Source organism: Chiloscyllium punctatum, chromosome 34, assembly GCF_047496795.1.
Source record: "Chiloscyllium punctatum isolate Juve2018m chromosome 34, sChiPun1.3, whole genome shotgun sequence".
Taxonomy (NCBI): Eukaryota; Metazoa; Chordata; class Chondrichthyes; order Orectolobiformes; family Hemiscylliidae; genus Chiloscyllium; species Chiloscyllium punctatum.
The window spans coordinates 25,192,918-25,200,489 of NC_092772.1; positions in this window are offsets into that span (position 1 = coordinate 25,192,918).

Here is a 7,572-nt window from a genome sequence, read left to right on the forward strand (position 1 = left end):
GATCCAATACCTGTTTGCACACACACCTGCTGCCCCTGAGTAACAGGCTCCAATAGCTGTGTGCCCTCCTCCTGAGTAACAGGCTCCAATAACTGTGCGCTTACACCCTGCTGCTCCTGAGTAACAGGCACCAATACCTGTGTGCCCACCTCCTGCTGCTCCTGAGTGACTAGCTCCAATACCTGTGTGCCCTCCTCCTGCTGCCCCTGAGTAACATTCTCCAATAGCACTGTGCCTTCCTTCTGCTGCCCCTGATTAACATGCTCCAATACCTGTGTGCTAACCTACTGCTGCTCCTGAGTAACAGGTTCCAATAGCTGTGTGCCTCACCCCCTGCTGCCCCTGCGTAACAGGCTCCAATAGCTGCGTGCCCTCTTCCTGCTGCTCCTGAACAACAGTCTCCAATAGCTGTGTGCTCTCCTCCTGTTGCCCCTGAGTAACAGGCTCCAATAGCTGTGTGCTGTCCTCCTGCTGCCCTTCAGTAACAGGTTCCAATAGCTGTGTGCTGTCCTCCTTCTGCTCTTCAGTAACAGGCTTCAATAGCTGCATGCTCACACCCTCCTGCCCCTGAGTAACCGGATCCAATACCTGTTTGCACACCCACCTGCTGCCCCTGAGTAATAGGCTCCAATAGCTGTGTGCCCTCCTCCTGAGTAACAGGCTCCAATAGCTGTGCGCTTACACCCTGCTGCTCCTGAGTAACAGGCACCAATACCTGTGTGCCCACCTCCTGCTGCTCCTGAGTGACTAGCTCCAATACCTGTGTGCCCTCCTCCTGCTGCCCCTGAGTAACATTCTCCAATAGCACTGTGCCTTCCTTCTGCTGCCCCTGATTAACAGGCTCCAATAGCTATGTGCCCTCCTCCTGCTGCTCAGGAGTAACAGACTCCAAAACCTGTGTGCCCTCCTCCTGCTGCTCCTGAGTAACAGGCTCCAATAGCTCTGTGCTCTCCTCCTGCTGCTCCTGAGTAACAGGCTCCAATACCTGTGTGCCCTCCTCCTGCTGCGCCTGAGTAACAGGCTCCAATAGTTGTGTTCCCTCCTCCTGCTGCTCCTGAGTAACAGGCTCCAATAGTTGTGTGCCCTCCTCCTGCTGCTCCTGAGTCATAGGCTCCAATAGCTGTGTGCTCTCCTCCTGCTGCTCCTGAGTAACAGGCTCCAATACCTGTGCGCTCTCCTCCTGCTGCTCCTGAGTAACAGGCTCCACTACCTGTGTGCTCTCCTCCTGCTGCTCCTGAGGAACAGGCTCCAATACCTGTGTGCCCTCCTCATGCTGCTCCTGAGTAACACCCTCCAATAGCTGTGTGCCGTCCTACTGAGTAACAGGCTCCAATAGCTGTGCGCTTACACCCTGCTGCTCCTCAGTAACAGGCTCCAATACCTGTGTGCTCTCCTCCTGCTGCCCCTGATTAACAGGCTCCAACACCTGTGTGCCCTCCTCCTGCTGCTCCTGAGTCATAGGCTCCAATACCTGTGTGTCCTCCTCCTGCTGCCCCTGAGTAACAGCCTCCAATAGTTGTGTGCCCTCCTTTTGCTGCTCCTGAGTAACAGCCTCCAATAGCTGTGTGCCCTCCTCCTGCTGCTCCTGAGTAACTGGCTTCAATATCTGTGTGACTTCCTCCTGCTGCCCCTGAGTAACAGGCTCCAATAGCTGTGTGCCTTCCTCCTGCTGCCCCTGAGTAACAGCCTCCAATAGTTGTGTGCCCTCCTCCTGCTGCTCCTGAGTAACAGGCTCCAATAGCTCTGTGCCCTCCTCCTGCTGCTCCTGAGTAACAGGCTTCAATACCTGTGTTCCTTCCTCCTGCTTCCCCCAGAGGAACAGGCTCCAATACCTGTGTCCCCTCCTCCTGCTGCACCTGAGTAACAGGTTCCAATAGCTATGTGCCCTCCTCCTGCTGCTCCTGAGTAACAGGCTCCAATACCTGTGTGCCCTCCTCCTGCTGCCCCTGACTAACAGCCTCTAATAGCTGTGTGCTCTTCTCCTGCTGCTGCTGAGTAATTGGCTCCAATAGTTGTGTGCCCTCCTCCTGCTGCTCTTGAGTAACAGGCTCCAATAGCTCTGTGCTCTCCTCCTGCTGCTCCTGAGTAACAGCCTCCAATAGTTGTGTGCCCTCCTCCTGCTGCTCCTGAGTAACATGCTCCAATAGCGCTGTGCTCTCCTCCTGCTGCTCCTGAGTAACAGCCTCCAATAGTTGTGTGCCCTCCTCCTGCTGCTCCTGAGTAATAGGCTCCAATACCTGTGTGCCTTCCTCCTGCTGCCCTTCAGTAACAGTCTCCAATACCTGTGTGCTCATACTCTGCTGCTCCTGAGTAACAGGCTCCAATAGTTTTGTGCTGTGCTCCTACTGCCCCTTATTAACAGGCTCCAATAGATGTGCTCTCCTCCTGCTGCTCCTGAGTCATAGGCTCCAATAGCAGTGTGCTCTACTCCTGCTGCCCCTGAGTAACAGGCTCCAATAGTTGTGTGCTCTCCTGCTGCTGCTCCTGAGTAACAGGCTCCAATAGTTGTGTGCCCTCCTCCTGCTGCTCCTGAGTAACAGGTTCCAATAGCTGTGTGCCTCACCCCCTGCTGCCCCTGCGTAACAGGCTCCAATAGCTGCGTGCCCTCTTCCTGCTGCTCCTGAACAACAGTCTCCAATAGCTGTGTGCTCTCCTCCTGTTGCCCCTGAGTAACAGGCTCCAATAGCTGTGTGCTGTCCTCCTGCTGCCCTTCAGTAACAGGTTCCAATAGCTGTGTGCTGTCCTCCTTCTGCTCTTCAGTAACAGGCTTCAATAGCTGCATGCTCACACCCTCCTGCCCCTGAGTAACCGGATCCAATACCTGTTTGCACACCCACCTGCTGCCCCTGAGTAATAGGCTCCAATAGCTGTGTGCCCTCCTCCTGAGTAACAGGCTCCAATAGCTGTGCGCTTACACCCTGCTGCTCCTGAGTAACAGGCACCAATACCTGTGTGCCCACCTCCTGCTGCTCCTGAGTGACTAGCTCCAATACCTGTGTGCCCTCCTCCTGCTGCCCCTGAGTAACATTCTCCAATAGCACTGTGCCTTCCTTCTGCTGCCCCTGATTAACAGGCTCCAATAGCTATGTGCCCTCCTCCTGCTGCTCAGGAGTAACAGACTCCAAAACCTGTGTGCCCTCCTCCTGCTGCTCCTGAGTAACAGGCTCCAATAGCTCTGTGCTCTCCTCCTGCTGCTCCTGAGTAACAGGCTCCAATACCTGTGTGCCCTCCTCCTGCTGCGCCTGAGTAACAGGCTCCAATAGTTGTGTTCCCTCCTCCTGCTGCTCCTGAGTAACAGGCTCCAATAGTTGTGTGCCCTCCTCCTGCTGCTCCTGAGTAACAGGTTTCAATAGTTGCGTGCTCTCCGCCTGCTGCTCCTGAGTAACAGGCTCCAATAGCTGTGTGCCCTCCTCCTGCGGCTCCTGAGTCATAGGCTCCAATAGCTGTGTGCTCTCCTCCTGCTGCTCCTGAGTAACAGGCTCCAATACCTGTGCGCTCTACTCCTGCTGCTCCTGAGTAACAGGCTCCACTACCTGTGTGCTCTCCTCCTGCTGCTCCTGAGTAACAGGCTCCAATACCTGTGTGCCCTCCTCGTGCTGCTCCTGAGTAACACCCTCCAATAGCTGTGTGCCGTCCTACTGAGTAACAGGCTCCTATAGCTGTGCGCTAACACCCTGCTGCTCCTGAGTAACAGGCTCCAATACCTGTGTGCCCTCCTCCTGCTGCTCCTGAGAAACAGGCTCCAATAGCTATGTGCCCTCCTCCTGCTGCTCCTGAGTAACAGGCTTCAATACCTGTGTTCCTTCCTCCTGCTTCCCCCAGAGGAACAGGCTCCAATACCTGTGTCCCCTCCTCCTGCTGCACCTGAGTAACAGGTTCCAATAGCTATGTGCCCTCCTCCTGCTGCTCCTGAGTAACAGGCTCCAATACCTGTGTGCCCTCCTCCTGCTGCCCCTGACTAACAGCCTCTAATAGCTGTGTGCTCTTCTCCTGCTGCTGCTGAGTAATTGGCTCCAATAGTTGTGTGCCCTCCTCCTGCTGCTCTTGAGTAACAGGCTCCAATAGCTCTGTGCTCTCCTCCTGCTGCTCCTGAGTAACAGCCTCCAATAGTTGTGTGCCCTCCTCCTGCTGCTCCTGAGTAACATGCTCCAATAGCGCTGTGCTCTCCTCCTGCTGCTCCTGAGTAACAGCCTCCAATAGTTGTGTGCCCTCCTCCTGCTGCTCCTGAGTAATAGGCTCCAATACCTGTGTGCCTTCCTCCTGCTGCCCTTCAGTAACAGTCTCCAATACCTGTGTGCTCATACTCTGCTGCTCCTGAGTAACAGGCTCCAATAGTTTTGTGCTGTGCTCCTACTGCCCCTTATTAACAGGCTCCAATAGATGTGCTCTCCTCCTGCTGCTCCTGAGTCATAGGCTCCAATAGCAGTGTGCTCTACTCCTGCTGCCCCTGAGTAACAGGCTCCAATAGTTGTGTGCCCTCCTCCTGCTGCTCCTGAGTAACAGGTTCCAATAGCTGTGTGCCTCACCCCCTGCTGCCCCTGCATAACAGGCTCCAATAGCTGCGTGCCCTCTTCCTGCTGCTCCTGAACAACAGTCTCCAATAGCTGTGTGCTCTCCTCCTGTTGCCCCTGAGTAACAGGCTCCAATAGCTGTGTGCTGTCCTCCTGCTGCCCTTCAGTAACAGGTTCCAATAGCTGTGTGCTGTCCTCCTTCTGCTCTTCAGTAACAGGCTTCAATAGCTGCATGCTCACACCCTCCTGCCCCTGAGTAACCGGATCCAATACCTGTTTGCACACCCACCTGCTGCCCCTGAGTAATAGGCTCCAATAGCTGTGTGCCCTCCTCCTGAGTAACAGGCTCCAATAGCTGTGCGCTTACACCCTGCTGCTCCTGAGTAACAGGCACCAATACCTGTGTGCCCACCTCCTGCTGCTCCTGAGTGACTAGCTCCAATACCTGTGTGCCCTCCTCCTGCTGCCCCTGAGTAACATTCTCCAATAGCACTGTGCCTTCCTTCTGCTGCCCCTGATTAACAGGCTCCAATAGCTATGTGCCCTCCTCCTGCTGCTCAGGAGTAACAGACTCCAAAACCTGTGTGCCCTCCTCCTGCTGCTCCTGAGTAACAGGCTCCAATAGCTCTGTGCTCTCCTCCTGCTGCTCCTGAGTAACAGGCTCCAATACCTGTGTGCCCTCCTCCTGCTGCGCCTGAGTAACAGGCTCCAATAGTTGTGTTCCCTCCTCCTGCTGCTCCTGAGTAACAGGCTCCAATAGTTGTGTGCCCTCCTCCTGCTGCTCCTGAGTAACAGGTTTCAATAGTTGCGTGCTCTCCGCCTGCTGCTCCTGAGTAACAGGCTCCAATAGCTGTGTGCCCTCCTCCTGCGGCTCCTGAGTCATAGGCTCCAATAGCTGTGTGCTCTCCTCCTGCTGCTCCTGAGTAACAGGCTCCAATACCTGTGCACTCTACTCCTGCTGCTCCTGAGTAACAGGCTCCACTACCTGTGTGCTCTCCTCCTGCTGCTCCTGAGGAACAGGCTCCAATACCTGTGTGCCCTCCTCGTGCTGCTCCTGAGTAACACCCTCCAATAGCTGTGTGCCGTCCTACTGAGTAACAGGCTCCTATAGCTGTGCGCTAACACCCTGCTGCTCCTGAGTAACAGGCTCCAATACCTGTGTGCCCTCCTCCTGCTGCTCCTGAGAAACAGGCTCCAATAGCTATGTGCCCTCCTCCTGCTGCTCCTGAGTAACAGGCTCCAATACCTATGTGCTCTCCTCCTGCTGCCCCTGATTAACAGGCTCCAATACCTGTGTGCCCTCCTCCTGCTGCTCCTGAGTCATAGGCTCCAATACCTGTGTGTCCTCCTCCTGCTGCCCCTGAGTAACAGCCTCCAATAGTTGTGTGCCCTCCTTTTGCTGCTCCTGAGTAACAGCCTCCAATAGCTGTGTGCCCTCCTCCTGCTGCTCCTGAGTAACTGGCTTCAATATCTGTGTGACTTCCTCCTGCTGCCCCTGAGTAACAGGCTCCAATAGCTGTGTGCCTTCCTCCTGCTGCCCCTGAGTAACAGCCTCCAATAGTTGTGTGCCCTCCTCCTGCTGCTCCTGAGTAACAGGTTCCAATAGCTGTGTGCCCTCCTCCTGCTGCTCCTGAGTAACAGGTTTCAATACCTGTGTTCCTTCCTCCTGCTTCCCCCAGAGGAACAGGCTCCAATACCTGTGTCCCCTCCTCCTGCTGCTGCTGAGTAATTGGCTCCAATAGCTGTGTGCCCTCCTCCTGCTGCTCCTGAGTAACAGGCTCCAATAGCTCTGTGCTCTCCTCCTGCTGCTCCTGAGTAACAGCCTCCAATAGTTGTGTGCCCTCCTCCTGCGGCTCCTGAGTAACATGCTCCAATAGCACTGTGCTCTCCGCCTGCTGCTCCTGAGTAACAGCCTCCAATAGTTGTGTGCCCTCCTCCTGCTGCTCCTGAGTAATAGGCTCCAATACCTGTGTGCCTTCCTCCTGCTGCCCTTCAGTAACAGTCTCCAATACCTGTGTGCTCATACTCTGCTGCTCCTGAGTAACAGGCTCCAATAGTTTTGTGCTGTGCTCCTACTGCCCCTTATTAACAGGCTCCAATAGATGTGCTCTCCTCCTGCTGCTCCTGAATCATAGGCTCCAATACCTGTGTGCTCTCCTCCTGCTGCCCCTGAGTAACAGGCTCCAATAGTTGTGTGCTCTCCTGCTGCTGCTCCCTGAGTAACAGGCTCCAATAGTTGTGTGCCCTCCTCCTGCTGCTCCTGAGTAACAGGCTCCAATAGTTGTGTGCCCTCCTCCTGCTGCTCCTGAGTAACAGGTTTCAATAGTTGTGCGCTCTCCTCCTGCTGTCCCTGAGTAATAGGCTCCAATACCTATGTGCCCTCCTCCTGCTGCTCCTGAGTAACAGGCCCGAATACCTGTGTGCCCTCCTCCTGCTGCTCCTGAGTAACAGGCCCCAATACCTGTGTGCTCTCCTCCTGCTGCTCCTGAGTAACAGGCTCCAATAGTTGTGTTCCCTCCTCCTGCTGCTCCTGAGTAACAGGTTTCAATAGTTGTGTGCCCTCCTCCTGCTGCTCCTGAGTAACAGGCTCCAATAGTTGTGTGCCCTCCTCGTGCTGCTCCTGAGTAACAGGCTCCAATAGCTGCGTGCCCTCCTCCTGCTGATACTGAGTAACAGGCTTCAATACCTGTGTACCTTCCTCCTGCTGCCCCTGAGTAACAGGCTCCAATAGTTGTGTGCCCTCCTCCTGCTGCTCCTGAGTAACAGGCTCCAATACCTGTGTGCTCTCCTCCTGCTGCTCCTGAGTAACAGGCTCCAATACCTGTGTGCCCTCCTCGTGCTGCTCCTGAGTAACACCCTCCAATAGCTGTGTGCCGTCCTCCTGAGTAACAGGCTCCAATAGCTTTGCGCTACACCCTGCTGCTCCTGAGTAACAGGATCCAATACCTGTGTGCCCTCCTCCTGCTGCTCCTGAGTCATAGGCTCCAATACCTGTGTGTCCTCCTCCAGCTGCCCCTGAGTAACAGCCTCCAATAGTTGTGTGCCCTCCTCCTGCTGCTCC